The sequence below is a fragment of the Mirounga angustirostris genome, unplaced genomic scaffold, assembly GCF_029215605.1.
Source record: "Mirounga angustirostris isolate CCGP_5_RB_7025 unplaced genomic scaffold, mMirAng1.0.hap1 SCAF_11, whole genome shotgun sequence".
Lineage (NCBI taxonomy): Eukaryota > Metazoa > Chordata > Mammalia > Carnivora > Phocidae > Mirounga > Mirounga angustirostris.
Genome location: NW_026991719.1, coordinates 107,603,890 through 107,622,195, shown reverse-complemented (window position 1 = coordinate 107,622,195; position 18,306 = coordinate 107,603,890). Strand labels below are relative to the sequence as shown.

At 38.9% G+C, this 18,306-nt stretch overlaps 1 long non-coding RNA gene across 1 annotated transcript in view; it reads left to right on the top strand.

Moving 5' to 3' along the window:
- LOC135362035 (uncharacterized) overlaps positions 1-15,570 on the top strand; it is a 60,889-nt gene extending 45,319 nt beyond the window's left edge. The window contains exon 2 of the long non-coding RNA XR_010406325.1: positions 15,222-15,570. This is a non-coding gene — a long non-coding RNA (uncharacterized LOC135362035). The remainder of the gene's footprint in view (positions 1-15,221) is intronic.
- Positions 15,571-18,306: the final 2,736 nt, after the last annotated feature.

The window sequence follows — 18,306 nt, the reverse complement described above, 5'->3', positions numbered from 1 at the left end:
CTCTCCAACATTTGTTGTTTCTTGCCTTGTCAATTTTTGCCATTCTAACTGGTATAAGGTGGTATCTCAATGTGGTTTTGATTTGAATCTCCCTGATGGCTAATGATGATGAATACTTTTTCATGTGTCTTTTAGCTATTTGTATGTCTTCTTTTGAGAAGTGTCTGTTCTTATCTTCTGCCCATTTTTTGACTTGATTATTTGTTTTTTGGGTGTTGAGTTTGAGAAAGTCTTTATAGATCTTGGATATCAGCCCTTTGTCTGTAGTGTCATTTGCAAATATCTTCTCCCATTCCGTGGGTTGCCTCTTTGTTCTGTTGACTATTTCCTTTGCTGTGCAAAAGTTTTTTATCTTGATGAAGTCCCAAAAGTTCATTTTCGCTTTTGTTTCCCTTGCCTTTGGGGACGTGTCTTGAAAGAAGTTGCTGTGGGCGATGTCGAAGAGGTTACTGCCTATGTTTTCCTCTAGGATTTTGATGGATTCCTGCCACACATTGAGGTCTTTCATCCACTTTGAGTTTATTTGGGCGTATGGTGTAAGAGAATGGTCGAGTTTCATTCTTCTGTATATAGCTGTCCAATTTTCCCAGCACCATTTATTGAAGAGACTTTTTTCCATTGCATAATTTTTCCTGCTTTGTCAAAGATTATTTGATCATAGAGTTGAAGGTACGTATCTGGGCTCTCTATTCTCTTCCATTGGTCTACGTGTTTGTTTTTGTGCCAGTACCATGCTGTCTTGGTGATCACAGCTTTGTAATATAGCTTGAAATCAGGCAACATGATGCCCCCAGCTTTGTTTTTCTTTTTCAACATTTCCTTGGCAATTCAGGGTCTTCTCTGATTCCATACAGATTTTAGGATTGTTTATTCCAACACATTGAAAAATGCCATTGGAATTTTGATTGGGATGGCGTTGAAGGTATAGATTGCTCTGGACAGCATGTACAATTTTAACAATGTTTATTCTTCCGATCCATGAGCATGGAATGTTTTTCCATCTTTTTGTGTCTTCTTCAATTTCTTTCATGAGTGTTCTGTAGTTCCTAGAGTATAAATCCTTTACCTATTGGTTAGGTTTTTCCAAGGTATCTTATGGGTTTTGGTGCTATTGTAAATGGAATCAATTCTCTCATTTCTTTTTCTACTGTTACATTGTTAGTGTATAAGAAAGCAACTGATTTTTGTGCATTGATTTTGTATCCTGCCACATTACTGAATTGCTGGATGAGTTCTAGTAATTTGGGGGTGGTGTCTTTTGGGTTTTCCACATAAAGTATCATGTCGTTTGTGAAGAGAGAGAATTTGACTTCTTCTTTCCCAGTTTGAATACTTTTTATTTCTTTTTGTTGTCTGATTGCTGTTGCTGGGACTTATAGTACTATGTTGAAAAATACTGGTGAAAGTGGGCATCCTTGTCATTTTCCTGATATTAAGGGAAAGGCTATCAGCTTTTCCCCATTGAGAATGATATTTGCTGTGGGTTTTTCATAGATGGATTTTATGAAATTGAGGAATGTTCCCTCTATCCCTATATGCTGAAGAGTTTTAATCAGGAAAGGATGTTGTATTTTGTCAAATGCTTTTTCTGCATCAATTGAGAGGACCATATGGTTCTGTTCTATCCTCTTACTAATGTGTTCTACCACTTTGATTGATTTGCAAAAGTTGAAACATCTTTGCATCCCATGGATAAATCCCACTTGATCATGGTGGATGATCCCTTTAATATACTGTTGGATCCTATTAGCCAGGATTTTGTTGAGAATTTTGGTGTCCATATTCATCAGGGATATCGGTCTGAAATTCTCCTTTTTGATGGGGTCTTTGCCTGGTTTGGGGATTAAGGTAATGCTGGCCTCATAGAATGAGTGGAAGCTTTCCTTCTGTTTTTATTTTTTTAAACAGCTTCAGGAGAATAGGTATTATTTCTTCTTTGAATGTTCGGTAGAATTCTCCAGAGAATCCATCAGGCCCTGGACTCGTTTTTTGGGAGGTTTTGGATCACTGCTTCAATCTCGTTACTGGTTATTGGCCTATTCAAGTTGTCAATTTCTTCCTGTTTCAGTCTTGGGAGTTTATAGGTTTCCAGGAAGGCATCCATTTCTTCCAGATTGCTTAATTTATTGGCATCGAGTTGTTGACAATAATTTCTAATAATTGTTTCTATTTCCTTGGTGTTAGTCATGATCTCTCCCTTTTCATTCATAATTTTATGAATTTGGGTCCTTTTTCTTTTCTTTTGGATAAGTCTGGCCAGTGGTTTATCAATCTTATTCTTTTGAAAAACCAGCTTCTAGTTTCATTGATCTGCTCTACTATATTTCTGGTTTCTAATTCATTGATCTCTGCTCTAATCTTAATTATTTCTCTTCTAATGCATGGCTTAGGCATCGTTTGTTGTTTTTTCTCCAGTTCTTTAAGGTGTAAAGATAGTTGGTGAATTCGGGACTTTTCTGTTTTTTTGAGTGAGGCTTGGATGGCTGTGTATTTCCCCCATAGGACCGCCTTTGCAGTATCCCATAGGTTTTGAACTGATGTGTTTTCCTTCTTATTGGTTTCCATGAATTGTTTAAGTTCTTCTTTGATTTCCTGGTTGACCCAAACATTCTTGAGCAGAGTGGTCTTTAGCTTCCAAGTGTCCAAATTTCTTCCAAATTTTTTCTTGTGATTGAGTTCCAGTTTTAAAGCATTATGGTCTGAGAAAATGCAGGGAGTAATCTAAATCTTTTGTTATCAGTTAAGACCCGATTTTTGACCCAGTATGTGGTCTATTCTGGAGAAAGTTCCATGTGTGCTTGAGAAGAATGAGTATTCTGTTGTTTTAGGGTGGAATGTTCTGTATGTGTCTATGAGGTCCATCTGGTCCAGTGTGCCATTCAAGGCTCTTGTTTCTTTGTTGATTTTCTGCTTAGATGATCTGTCTATTGTTGAGAGTGGAGTATTGAGGTCTCCTACAATTAACTTATTATTATCAATATGACTATTTTGGTTAACAGTTGGCTTATGTTGGTGGCTGCTCCCATGTTGGGGGTGTAGATATTTACGATTGTTACATCTTCTTGTTGGATAGACCCTTTAAGAATGATATAGTGTCCTTCTGTGTCTCTAACTACAGTCTTTTGCCTAAAAATCTAATTTGTCTGACATGAGAATTGCTACCCCAGCTTTCTTTTGAAGTCCATTGGCATGGAAGATGGATCTCCATCCCTTCACTTTTGGTCTGGCAGTATCTTTAGGTTCAAAATGAGTCTCTTGTAGACAGCATATAATGGGTCCTGTCTTTTTATCCAATCTGCAACCTTGTGTCGTTTTATGGAAGCATTTAGGCCATTCACATTGAGAATGATTATTGAAAGATATGAATTTATTATCATGTAGCCTGTGAAGTCCATGTTTCTATAGATTGTCTCTGTAAATTTCTGTTCCATATCACTCTTGGGGTCTTTCTCTTTTTATAGAATCCCCCTTAATATTTCTTGCAGGGCCAGCTTAGTGGTCACATATTCTTTCAGTTTCTGCCAGTCCTGAAAGCTCTGCATCTCTGCATCCATTCTAAATGACAGCCTTGCCAGATAAAGTATTCTTGGTTGTATGTTCTTCTCCTTTAGTACCCTGAATATGTCTTGCCAGCCCTTTCTGGCTTGCCAGGTCTCTGTGGATAAGTCTGACATTATCCTGATGTTCCTCCCTCTGTGTGTAAGGAATCTCTTCCCCCTAACTGCCCTTAAGATGGTTTCCTTGGTTCTGAGATTTGCGAGTTTTACTATTACATGCCGTGGCATTGGTCTATTCTCCTTGATCTTGAGAGGGGTCTTCTCTGCCTCTAGGACATGAATGTTTGTTTCATTCCCCAGATTAGGGAAGTTCTCAGCTACAATTTGCTCAAATATATCTTCTAGTCCTCTCTCTCTCTCACCCCCTCAAGAATCCTGATAATTCTGACATGGGAACATTTCATGGCATCACTTATTTCTCTAATTCTGTTTTCATGGATTTTAAGCTGTTTCTCCCAGGCCTCCTTGTTTTCCTTATTTTCTACCAGTTTGTCTTCTAGATCACTAATTCGGTCTTCTGCCTCATTTACCTAGCTGTTAGAGTATCTAGATTAGATTGAATCTCATTGACAGCATTTTTAAGTTCTGCCAGCCCAGCTCTCATTTCTGCCCTTAGAGATTCTAGCTTGGCATTAATTGATTTCTCCATTCGAGCTATCATCTTCATAACTGTTACCCCAAAGTCTATTTCCGACATCTTGCTTATATTGATATCCATTAAGTCTGCGGGAGAGGTCATTGTCTCTGGGTCTTTTATTTGTTGGGAGTTCCTCCTCTTAGTCATTCTGTTGAGATGTGGTTGAGGGGATGTACAGTTGAAAATATCAACCACAATCCAGGCAAGGTGCACCTGGGAAAGTTCAGAGCAATCGGAAGCCACCACCAAAAAACCCAGCCAAAATGAAACCCAAGAATGAGATTTATGAAGTACAAAAATAAAAACAAACAAAATCCACAAGAAACCCCCCCCAAAACCGACAACAAACCAAACAGCAAAGAAACAAACAAAGGGGGGTGTGCAGGAAAGGTGGCTATAATTCCTCTATGTGGGTAAGGTAGAGTGTTTCAGCTCTTCCTGGGTGTATTTTGTTCTCTTTGTTAGAGAACAGTACTTCCCAGAGATACAGGGAAATTAAAACTGATATATATATATGAAGGTAGTATTGAGTAGGGACAAAAGGACTACATTGAAGCTTATATCTATCTATCTATATATATATATATAAAATAAAAAGAAAAATAGTATATATGTGGCAAAAGTTCAAGTTAAAATGTTACTATGGAATATTTTGTATTAAACATCTGGTTGAAATGATAAGTAGGTAAAAAAAAAAAAAAAACAGAAGAAGCATGAGAAACAAATAAAAAAGAGAGAGAGAAAAGTTGTATCTAAGAAATACACAGGCCGTGAGGGAACAACAGGAGCTTAATATACTAATTTTCCCCTGGTGTTGGGGTTTTACAGTATTATGGGGACCCTGGGGTTGTTTTCCTCTTGTTCTTCCAGCTTGTCTTCTGGGGGAGCCTGCTGGATTGTTCTTCACTCAATCCTGCTTGAGCAAGTTGCCCTGACCCCTATCAAGGGGCTGCGCTCCTTGGAAACTGCTTTCTTTGTCTTTTTGTTCTCTGGTGGCTTTTGTTCTCTGGCAGCTTTTTGCGCCTTTTTGGAGGGTCAGGGCAAAGGAAAATGACTGCACCCAGACCTCTGCCCCAGAGGAGAGGAGAGAAGCCACACTCTGCTCCACTCTGAATCCTCCAGAACACACAGTCTCCCACTCTGCAAGCACCGCTGAAAACCACAGCCTCCCACAGGCAGTGGGAGTTCCCAGGGATCACCTTAGTGGTGGACACCGGCCCCCAATTGTCCCTGCCCCCTGTTCCCCCAAAACCAAAAACAATCCTGGATTGGGCAGGCCCCAGATCTGTGGGCACAATTCCAAGCCGGGTCATCTCGGGCATGGGCAGCAGGCGGGGGCAGCAATGGCATTGGTGGCTGCCACCTCTAGCCCTGTTTCTGCGAGTTCACATGCATGGCATGTCCTCCTGGGCTGGCGTCAGCAGTGGCCACCCCAATCCGTGTGGGGTCCTCTCTGGTGCAGGCGTGGGCACGGGCGCATGCAGTGGCTGGTGGCTCTATGGCCACTGGGTCCCAGCATTTGCTACCCTTAAACCCCTGTGTTCTGTTTGAGCACTGTTATCAGTCCCTTCCCATCCCTTGGCCACCAAGTTCCAAGGTATTGCTGCTCCCCAGGCCCAGGATGCTTTTGTATGGGGGTCTTACTTTCCAAAGGCTAGTTTCTGGCAGTCCCCTCCCCCTTCTGTTTATCCTCCGACTTCTGTCCCAGCAATTCCAACTCCGTCTATCATACCTTTCCACTGATGATTCTCAGCCACCCCCTAGAGATCCAGACGTATAATCTTATATTTCAGGCTAATTTCGTGAGTGTTCAGAGTGGCTTGGTAGATATCTAGCTAAATTCAGGGGACCAATTGAAACAGAGTCCCACACTCCTCTGCCATCTTGCCTCCTATCTCTGTTTCCATGAATTTTTTAAATTCTTCTTTAATTTCCTGGTTGACCCATTCATTCTTTAGTAGGTTGCTCTTTAGCCTCCATGCATTTGAGTTCTTTCTAACTTTCCTCTTGTGATTGAGGTCTGAAAGCATTGTGGTCTGAAAATAGGCAGGGAATGATCCCAATCTTTTGGTACTGGTTGAGACCTAATTTGTGACCCAGGATGTGATCTATTCTGGAGAATGTTCCATGGGCACTAGAGAAGAATGTGTATTCTGTTGCTTTGGGATGGAATGTTCTGAATATGTCTGTGAAGTCCATTTGGTCCAGTGTGTCATTTAAAGTCTTTATTTCCTTATTGATCTTTTGCATAGATGATCTGTCCATTTCAGTGAGGGGGTTGTTAAAGTCTCCTACTATTATTGTATTATTGTCAATGTGTTTCTTTGATTTTGTGATTAATTGGCTGCTCCCATGTTAGGGGCATAGACATTTAAAATTGTTTTATCTTTTTGTTGGATAGACCCTTTAAGTATGATATAGTGTCTTTCCTCATCTCTTATTATAGTCTTTGGTTTAAAATCTAATTTGTCTGATATAAGGATTGCCACCCCAGTTTTCATGTCCATTAGCATGGTAAATGGTTTTTCACCCCCTCACTTTCAATCTGGAGGTGTCTTGGGGTCTAAAATGAGTCTCTTGCAGACAATGCTGGGTCTTGTCTTTTTATCTAATGGGACACCCTGTGTCTTTTCATTGGGGCATTTAACCCATTTATATTCAGGGTAACTATTGAAAGATATGAATTTAGTGCCATTGTATTGCCTGTAAGCTGACTGTTACTTTTTATTCTCTCTGTTCCTTTCTGGTCTATGTTACTTTTAGGTTCTTTATTTGCTTAGAGGACCCCGTTCAATATTTCTTGTAGGGCTGGTTTGGTGTTTGTAAATTCTTTTAATTTTTGTTTGTCCTGGAAGCTTTTTCTCTCTCCTTCTATTTTCAATGACAGCCTAGCTGGGTATAGTATTCATGGCTGCATATTTTTCTCATTTAATGCTCTGAATATATCATGCCAGTCCTTTCTGGCCTGCCAGGTCTCTGTGGATAGGTCTGTTGCCAATCTAATGTTTCTACCATTGTAGGTTATAGACCTCTTGTCCCGAGCTGCTTTCAGGATTTTCTCTTTGTCTCTGAGACTTGTGAATTTTACTATTAGATGTCGGGGTGTTGACCTATTTTTATTGATTTTGAAGGGGGGTTCTTAGTGCCTCCTGGATTTTGATGCCTGTTTCCTTCCCCAAATTAGGGAAGTTCTCTGCTATAATTTGCTCCAATATACCTTCTGCCCTTCTCTCTCTTTCTTCTTCTTCTGGGATCCCAATTATTCTAATGTTGTTTTGCTTTATGGTATCACTTATTTCTCAAATTCTCCCCCTCATGATCACGTAGTTGTTTATCTCTCTTTTTCTTAGCTTCTTTATTCTCCATCATTTGGTCTTTTATATCACTAATTCTCTCTTCTGCCTCATTTATCCTAGCAGTTAGAGCCTCCATTTTTTATTGCACCTCATTAATAGCCTTTTTTATTTTGACTTGGTTAGATTTTAGTTCTTTTATTTCTCCAGAAAGGGATTCTCTAGTATCTTCTATGCTTTTTTCAAGCCCAGGTGGTATCTTTATCATTGTCATTCTGAATTCTAGTTCTGACATCTTACTAGTGTCTGTATTGGTTAGGTCCCTGGCAGTAGGTACTGCCTCTTGCTCTTTTCTTGAGGTGAGTTTTTTCATCTTGTCATTTTGTCCAGAGGTGAATAGATGAATGAGAGAACAAAACGTTAACAGGGTAACAATGACCCCAGAAAAATATACACTAAACAAATCAGAATAGACCCAAAACCGGGGGGGGGGGGGGGGAAGGAAAAAAAAAAAGAATATGATCATGATGGTGAATAGAACAGAGCTACACACTAGATTTTGGGTTTATTTTGGTCTGTTAGAAGAAATTGCCTCCCAAAATTTTAAAGAAAGAAAAACTTATATATATACAAAAATAAGGGTAAATACGATGAAGGAATGGAATATGACTGTAAAGATGAAAAAAGCATAGAAGATACTAGAGAATCCCTTTCTGGAGAAATAAAAGAACTAAGCCATATACTAGATTTAAGGTATATTTTGATCTGTTAGAGGAATCTGTATCCCAAAATTTTAAAGAAAGAGAAATATATACATACAAAAAATAAGGTTAAATACAAGGGATAGACTATGACTAAAAATGAAAATTCAAAAAGATTTTTAAAAAGGAATTGATAAGGTGTTGGTTGAACAAGAAAAAAATTCAACTAAAAAATAGAAAAAGAAAAAAATAAAGAAAATTTTAAAAATTAACTTTGAAAGACTAAAGAATCATGGGGGGAAAGCCATGAATTCTGTGTGCTGTATTCCCCTAGTGCTGGAGTTTTGCAGTTCTCATTGACCAGTAAACTTGGTCTTGGCTGGCTGTTCTTGCTGATCTTCTGGGGCAGGGGCCTCTTGCAGTGATTCTCAAGTGTGTTTGCCCAAGGCGGAATTGCACCGCCCTTGCCAGGGGCTGGGCTAAGTAATCTGCTCAGGTTTGGCTCTTGGTAGTTTTTGTTCCCTGAAAGCTTTCCATACAGCTTTGGAAAATGAGAGTGAAAATGGCGGCCTCCCAATCTCTGGTCCTGGAGGAGCCAAGAATTCAGGGCCCCACTCCTCAGTGAGCCCCCAGAGAAAAGCAATCAATCACTACTGTCTCCCTGGCTCCGGCCGCACTCTGAGCTCACCCGGCCTGTGACCGAGCGTTTCTATCTCTAGCGCACAATCCTGTTTGGAGGCTCCAAACCCATCAGATTCCTGTGGTGCACTCCCGCACCACTCCTCCCAGGGGAGGAAGGGGAGTCTCCCCGGATGTGCCGCTTTTTGGGTCCCTGCTGGAGGAGCAGTGTTCTGACTGCACTGCGGATCACAGTTCATGGCAGCCCCAAGCTGAGAGCCCACTCCTCGGCTCTGTCTTTGCAGCCAGCTTCCCTGCTCCAATACCTAGGAGCTCTGCCGTACTCAGGCACCCCTGGTCTTTCTGTGACCCCGAGGGTCCTGAGACCACACTGTCCCAGCAAGGGTTCCACTCCCTGCTTAGCCACTGGAGTGATGTCCCTCAGCGGAGCAGACTTCTAAATGTTCCGATTTTGTGCTCTGCTGCTCTATCACTTGCCAGTAGCCGGCTGAGGGAAGCTCCCTCCCCCTGCCATCTATCTTCCCTATCCTACCTTCCAGAAAGTGGTCGCTTTTCTGTTCATAGAATTGCTGCTATTCTTGTCTTTGATCTCCTGTTGAATCTGAATGGTTTGATAACTGTCTAGCTGAATTCCTGAGACCAGACGAAATTTAGGTCTCCTACTCCTCCACCATCTTGCTTCTCCCCCTGAGTTTTTTCCACTTTTTGGCTATTTTTTATTATTATATTCAATTAGCCAACATATAGTACATCATTTGTTTTTTTATTATGTTTAGTTAGCCAGCATATAATACATCATTAGTTTTTGATGTAGTGTTCAACATTTCATTGGTTGCATATAACACCCAGTGCTCATCACCACATGTGCCCTCCTTAATACCCATCACCCAGTTACCCCATCCCCCCACCCCCTCCCTTCTGTAACCCTCAGTTTAGTTCCCGGAGTCCAGAGTCTCTCATGGTTTGTCTCCCTCTCTGATTTCTTCCCATTCAGTTTTCCCTCCCTTCCCCTGTGGTCCTCCATGCTATTCCTCATGTTCCACATATGAGTGAAACCATATGATAATTGACTTTCTCTGCTTGACTTATTTCACTTAGCATAATCCCCTCCAGTTCCATCCATGTCAATGCAAATAGTGGGTATTCATCCTTTCTGATGGCTGAGTAATATTCCATTGTATATATGGACCACATCTTCTTTATCCATTTTTCTGTTGAAGGGCATCTTGGCTCCTTCCACAGTTTCGTTATTGTGGACATTGCTGCTATGAACTTTGGGGTGCATGTGGCCCATCTTTTCACTTCATCTGTATCTTTGGGGTAAATACCCAGTAGTGCAATTGCTGTGTCATAGGGTAGCTCTGTTTTTAACATCTTGAGGAACCACCATACTGTTTTCCAGAGTGGCCATACCAGCTTGCATTCCCACCAACAGTGTAAGAGGGCTTCCCTTTCTCCACATCCTTGCCAACACTTGTTTCCTGTCTTGTTAGTTTTTGCCATTCTAACTGGTGTAAGGTGGTATCTCAATGTGGTTTTGATTTGTATTTCCCTGATGGCTAGTGATGTTGAACATCCTTTCCTGTGTATGTTAGCCATTTGGTTGTCTTCTTTGGAGAAGTGTCTGTTCATGTCTTCTGCCCATTTCTTGACTGGATTATTTGTTTTTTGGGTGTTGAGCTTGAGAAGTTGTTTATAGATCTTGGATACCAGCCCTTTATCCATAATGTCATTTGCAAATATCATCTCCCATTCTGGGGGTTGCTTCTTAGTTTTATTGACTGTTTCCTTTGCTGTGCAAAAGCTTTTTATCATGATGAGGTCCCAAAAGTTCATTTTTGCTTTTGTTTCCCTTGTTTTTAGCTATTTTGAATAATATTTCCATGAATATTCATATATAAACATCTGTTTGGGTCTCTGTTTTCAATTATTTTGAGTATATACCTAGAAGTAGAACTGCTGGGTCATATGACAATTCTATCTTTCACTTGTTGAGGAAATGACCAACTGTTTTCCACAGTGGCTGGATCTAAATTCCAGAAAATTTTCAGAAAAATTCTATACAAAAATCTAAAAGGTCCTATGTGATTTGCCCTACTGTATATTAACTCTCTGACCTTACTCTGCTTTAGCCATTCTGACTTTCTCTGTTGTTCCTCAAACTCACCAGGCACACCCCTACCTCAGGGTTTTTGTACTTGCTATCCCTTCTGCCTAGAATACTCTTGTCCAGATATCTATGTGTGATGCTCCCTCACTTCTTCTAGATTTTTTGCTCAAATATCAGCTAACTTCTGTAGGTAAAATTGTAACCTTAGTCCTACCCCAGCAGTCCCTATCCCCTTTTCCTGCTGTATGTATCCCTGTAGTCTGCTAGGGCTGACATAACAAATTACCACAGACTGAGTGGATTAAACAACAGAAATTTATTTTCTCACACTTCTGGAGGCTAGAAGTCTGAGGTCACACAGGATTTATTTCTTTTGGAGACTCTCTCCCTGGTTTATATATGACCATCTTTCTCCTGTGTTTTCACACAATCTTCCTTTTGTATGTGTCTGTGTCCAAATTTCTTTTTATAAGGACACCTACCATATTGAATTAGAGCCTACCCCAATGACTCCAGTTTAATTACCTCTTTGAAGACCCTGTCTCTAAATAAAGCCATATTCTGAGGCACTGGGAGTTGGGACTCTAACATATGAATTGGGTGGGGGGCACACAATTCTGTTCATAACACCTGCTTTATATTTTCCTTAACACTTATTTTCTCAGACATACTATATTTTATTTACATATTAAATTTACTATTTATTATCTTTCTCCTGCACTCAAATGTAAGCTCAGTTATATAAGCCCCATTTATTCTCCTACCAACATATCCCTAGTGCCTTGAACAGTGCCTGGAACACAGTAGGTTCCCAACAGATATATGTTGGATGAACGAATATTACCCTCATCAGACTGGAGGTTCCTGAGGACAGGGACTCCCTAGAGAAAGAAAACTATCTCTCTCATCAGCCAGAATTTTCTTCATGGTCAGGAACCATATCTCCTCCTGACTAAGTGGTGATTCTTCTCTCATTAAATACTAAGGGTAGTGTTTTGCTTTATATGAAATCATTCATTGAAAGTCCAATGCTAAAAGAAAAAAATCAATGCCTAGTGAATAAACTCTCAACGTGAGTCATGTTAACAAAACTGCAGATTTATGACCCAACCATCTACCTTCTACTTTGATATTGAGCTTTTGATGTTAATTTGATTCATTTATCTCTTACCAATGTACAAAGACTGCTGAGCAGAGGAACTTTTTGGTGCCATGGAAAATGTATAAATAAAAACTAAATAAAAAATGAGTCCTGGTCCCCCATTCATCCCTAATTTTTTTGTTCAACCTTGGCCACACCACTTCCCCTTTGATGGATTCCATTTTCTCACATGCAAAATGAGAGGATAAGAAAAAATTTATTCTATGTTCCCAATTTTATGAATGCTACCATCACTTACCAAATTGCTTAGACCAAAATTCTTATTGTAACCCTAGATTTCTCTTTCTCACCCTTTATATCTAATCCCTCAACAAACCCTATCCTGTACTGTCCTATCCTTTCTATCTCCTAAATATACCTTCTATCAGATGTATTCTCTCCATTTCCACTACTACCATCCTGATGGAAGCCAACATCATCTCTAACCTGGACTACTGCAATAATCTCTTATCTGGTGTACCCACTTAAGTCTTTCTAAATAGCATATCTATTTTTTTTTAGTTTTTATTTAAATTCCCATTAGTTAACATACAGTGTAATATTAGTTTCAGGTGTACAATATAGTGATTCAACACTTCCATACATCACCCTGGTGCTCATCACAACAAATGCACTCCTTAATCCTCATCACCTATTTCACCCAGGCCCCACCCACCTCCCTTCTGGTAACCAACAGTTTGTTCTCTATAATTGAGAGTCTGTTTCTTGGTTTGCCTCTCTCTCTCTCTCTTTCCCTTTGCTCATATGTTTTGTTCTTAAATTTCACATATCCGTAAAATCATATAGTATTTGTCTTTCTCTGACTGACTTATTTTGCTCAGCATAATACTCTCTAGCTCCACCTATGTTGTTGCAAATGGCAAGATTTCATTCATTTAACTATGTTATTCTTCTATCTAAAACCAATAGACTCCCCCTATAGAAAACGTTCTATAACCTGGTGTCTAAAACTTTTAAAACCTGGCCCCTGCCTAACTCTTTCACTTCATCTCCTGCCTCATTCCTCATGTTTCAGTCCTTAGGTACTCTTCACATTGTGATATTACTTGCTCCTGAACCTTAACCTAGATGTGGACCCTGTCTACAATCCCCACCAACTATACACTTAGATCCTTCCCCTTCATAAAACCACTCTCACTCATCTGACAAGACTTCCCTCAGGTGATTACTCATGCAGGAATTTTTCCCTTTATCCCTACTCTGAACAAACTGCCTCTCATTGGGGCTTCCACAAAGTTTCACCTCCACCTATAACAAAATTATATTCTTGTAATGTAATGTCTATTTAGCTACCATTCTCTTCCATGAGGCCATGAACTCCCCGATGGCAAGAGTAATGTCTCATTCATCTTGGTATCTCCAATGCTAAGCCCCAGTTCCTTATACATAGTTAATACTCAGAAGCTAAGTTGAAAATAAAGCCAAAGTTCCCTTATAGGATAAGTGGAAAGAGCCATGAACCAATAAATTGGACCAAGTCATAAAACATTGGTTCAGGGGTACCTGGGTGGCTCAGTCAGTTGTGTCTGTCTTCAGCTCAGATCATCATCATGGGGTCCTGGGATCGAGCACCGCATTGCTCTCCCTGTTCAGCAGGAAGTCTGCTTCTCCCTCTCCCTCTGCCACTCCCCCTGCTTGTACTCTCTCTCAAATAAATAAATAAATAAAATCTTTAAAATAATTGGTTCAAGTCCCTACTCAATCTCTTACTAATTGTATGACTAAAGTGTATCTGTGTGAAATAGATACTAACCAATAACATTTAGTGAGCTTGTACTATGTGCCAGGCACTGTGCTAGGTGCTTTACCTAGAAAAATCTCATTTAATACTTACAAACAACACTTTGAAATAGATATTATTATTATTATTATTATTATTATTATTATTATTATTACTGCTTTAGAGATGAAGAAGGAGACTTCATGGTGGTAAGTGAACTGATCAAGGTCATAGAAGTTGAGATATGGAATACTGTGGACTCTCTACAAAGAAGTAAAAAGGCACAAAGCCACCTTTCTTCTAGATTGAGGGCACTGGTGGTGAGAGACAATAATAAATCATGGCCTCCTCTGGGGCAGAGGGGGTCAGTGGGCATGACAGGCTGGAGGACAAACCTGGTTAACAGTCCAAGGAAAGTGGTAAGGTGAGCAACAGAAAGCAGGAAGGAAGCTTTACATTTTCACTGAAGCTTATTTTGTGACCAACAGCTGTAGATATAGAGATAAGTCATCAGCTTCTAGTTTTGCCTCCTTTCCTTTTTTTCCCTTGAAAAGATCTGTGTGTGTGTGTGTGTGTGTGTGCGTGCATGCGCTTGGGGGTGGTTGAGTCTAATTGAGTATGAAATACATATATGAACCATGGGTAGCATTATTTTTCTTTTATTAGCTACTAATTGCCCCTCTCCCTACCCCTTCCTTGGCTCCCTTGAGTGACTCTGTATTTCTTGGGCACCTTTTCTCCAAAGCTATAGGGGCCTCCCAAAGAGAACATGTCCAGTTTGTCCTTCCCCCAAATGTCTCAGCGTTTCTAGGAAAAAAAAAAAAAAAGGCCATCAACCCTAGGTCTTGGCAGGAATTCACAGGAAAATTCTTCAGCTGGCATCTGATTTGGGTCTGAGAATATCTTGAAGGGTCTTTCTTCATTGTACTCTGAGGTGATGCTCTCAGACAGAGGGAAAATAATGGAGGGGCTGGGTCATCTGATAATAGGAACTTATAGAATAAAATTCTTTCTCTATAAAGCTGGAAATATATATTTAAAAATGGGAAAAGGAACTGAATAAGCTTTTTTCCAAAGAAGACATGTAAACAGCCAATATGTACACAAAAATGTGTTCAACATTACTATTCATCAGAAAAGTACAAATCAAAACCACAATGAGATATCACTTATCTATTTATCTATCTAGATATATGCTTATTAAAATGACTATTACCAAAAGACAAGAAATAACATGCATTGGCAAGGATGTGGAAAAAAAAAAAACACTTGTGCACTGTTGGTGAGAATGTAAATTGTTGCAGCCACTATGGAAAACAGTATGGAGTTTCCTCAAAAAAAATAAAAACTAGACATAGAGGTGCATATATCTTTTCAAATTAGTGCTTTTGTTTTCTTTTAGTGAATACCCAATAGTGGAATATGAAAGCAACCCAAGTGTCCATCGACAGATGATCGGATAAAGAAGATGTGGTGTATATATAGATACAATGGAATATTGCTCAGCCATAAAAAAGGATGAGATCTTGGGCGCCTGGGTGGCTCAGTTGGTTAAGCGACTGCCTCCGGCTCAGGTCATGATCCTGGAGTCCCTGGATCGAGTCCTGCATCTGGCTCCCTGCTCGGCGGGGAGTCTGCTTCTCCCTCTGACCCTCCCCCCTCTCATGTGCTCTCTCTCTCTGTCTCTCTCTCTCAAATAAATAAATAAAATCTTTAAAAAAATAATAAAAAAAAATTCTTAAAAAAAAAAAGGATGAGATTTTGCCATTTGTGACAACATGGGTGGACCTAGAGGATATTATGCTAAATGAAATAAGGCAGATAAGAATGCATACCATATGATTTCACTTTTATGTGGAATCTAAACCAAAAAAAAAAAGCAAATGAATAAACAAACAAAAAGCAAAAACAGACCCATAAATACAGAGAGCAAACTGATGGTTGCCAGAGGAGAAGGGTGTGGGGGCATAGGCAAAGAGGGTGAAGGGAAGTGGGAGATACAGGCTTCCAGTTATGGGATAAAGAATTCATGGGAATAAAAGATGCAGCATAGGTAATATAGTCAATGGTATTGTGATGGTGTTGTATGGTGACAGATGGTAGCTACACTTATGTGAGCATACTGTAACATATAGACTTATTGAATCACTATGTTGTACATCTGAAACTAATGTAACATTATGAGTCAACTATATTTCAATAACATATAATATATAATAGAAATAATAATACATAGAGCTGACAATAATCCAGTAATTCCACTTCTGAGTATTTATCTCAAGAAAATGAAAATACTAACTCAAAAAGATAAGTCAGAAAGAGAAAAACAAATACTGTGTGATAGCACGTATATGTGGAATCTAAAAAAAGCCAAACTTGTGAAAAAAGAGGATAGGATGATAGTTACCATGGGCCAGGAGGTGGGGGAATTGAAATGTTGGTCAAAGGGCACAAACTTGCATTTAGAAGATGAATTAAGTTCTGGAGACCCAAAGCACAGCATTGTGGTTATAATTAACAATACTGTATTATATACTTGAAAATTGTTAAGAGAATAGATTTTAAATGTTCTCACTGCAAAAAATAAATGATAATTAATGTAACTTGATGGGTGTGTTAGCTAATGTTACATTCATAATCATATTGCAGTATATAAGTGTACCAAATTAACACTGTATACCTGAAACTTACACAATGTTATATGTCAATTATATCTCAATAAAATGAAATATTTATAGATATATGTATGCACAGTGGTTAAATTTACACACTTATTTCTTCTTACTCAGTGAGATGAGAAACCTTAAAACAATGTAACAATCAATAAACACACCTAGCACCCAGATCTGGTTTCTAACACCATTCTCCATTAAAAGAAACCAGGGCTTCGTGAAGAAATGGCTCATTCTAGCATTGGAATAGGAATTATACATGACTACTTTGGAGTATCTTCTAATACCAGAAATAAAAATGTGCTAATAAATAAAATGAGCTTATATGAAAGGAATACAGGAGCCAATTGAAATGGCTCCTAATGACCAAAGCTGGAACAATTTGAATAACAAAACAAAATAGTATAAGCTTGTAACACAAAAGCACAAAATAAATATCCATGAGTCTTTCCTGATATAAATAAATTACTAAATAAATAAATAAATAAATGAGAAGAGACAAATCTCAGGTGCAGAAGAATTCCAAATAATTTATACAGATTCTGCACCTTAAGGAGGTAAGGCATGACTCCTTACTCTGTAAGTGTGGGCTGTACATAGTGACTTTCTTCCAAAGAGTACATTATGAAAACAGAAAACATAGTAACTTTATAGTAGAGAATCCAACAAACATTACTTAAAGCTTAGTGATCAAGGTCAACATATATTGATAATATACTTTTGAAATATTGTGATGAGAATAGCACTTTACCTCTGAGGTCTTCCTCCCCAAAACACATTACACCAGTCTAATTATGAGAAAAAAAATCAGAAAAATTTGAAATCCATTGTACTGAATTCCTGACCAGTAATCCTTAAAACTGTCAAGGTCATCAAAAACTAGGGAAGTCTGAAAAACTATCAAAACCCAGAAGAGCCTAAAGAGATGTGGCATCTGAATGTAATGTGGTAACCTGATTGGAATACTGTGGAACAGAAAAGAGACATTAGGGAAAAACTGAGGAAATCTGAGTGAAGTAGGGATGTCAATAATAAAGTACCATGTTGGTTCATTATGAAAAATGTACCATGCTAATTTAAGATGTTAATAATAGGGGAAACTGGGTGTGCAGTATGTGAAAACTCTCTATACTATCTTTGCAATAATTCTGTAAATCTAAAACTGTTCTAACATAAAAAAGTTTATTCAAAACAAATTGATTATATATATATATACATATATATATATATATATAGTCAAAGGGAGAGATTTAGTGTAATATCTTACAATGTTATAAAACTATAACTGAGTTATATCCTTGGAACACGAAAGTAAGAGCAATTGAATTTGCAGTGGAACAGAAGAGTCAGGGAGAGTTCCACAGAAGAAGTGGCTTTTGAACTGGATTTATTTCATTCTTCCTTTTCCTAATTGCTGGAGATACAACAGTGAGCAGCACAGACATGACCCTTGCTCTCTTTGGGCTTATATTCTAGTTAGGTGTGACTCAAAAGACATAAGCAAAAAAATTAAAATTTTCTTTAATTATGAAAAAAGAGGGATGGTGAAAACAAAGGAAACATTGCAAAGGCACGGAGATTTAAAGGCACCTCATGTTTTTAGGGACACAGAGCCTATCATGAGTGGTTCCAATATAAACAGGGTTGGGACTAGGGTAAGCTGAGTGAAACATCCAGGGCACAAAAATTTAAGGAGATACTCACTCTTAGATTTATACCCTAAGTACCTCACCCTAGTCTCACCTTTGAACATAAGGTTTGCAATGGGGAGTTGGGAGAAATTAAATCAAGAGACCAGACTGGGACCATATTGTG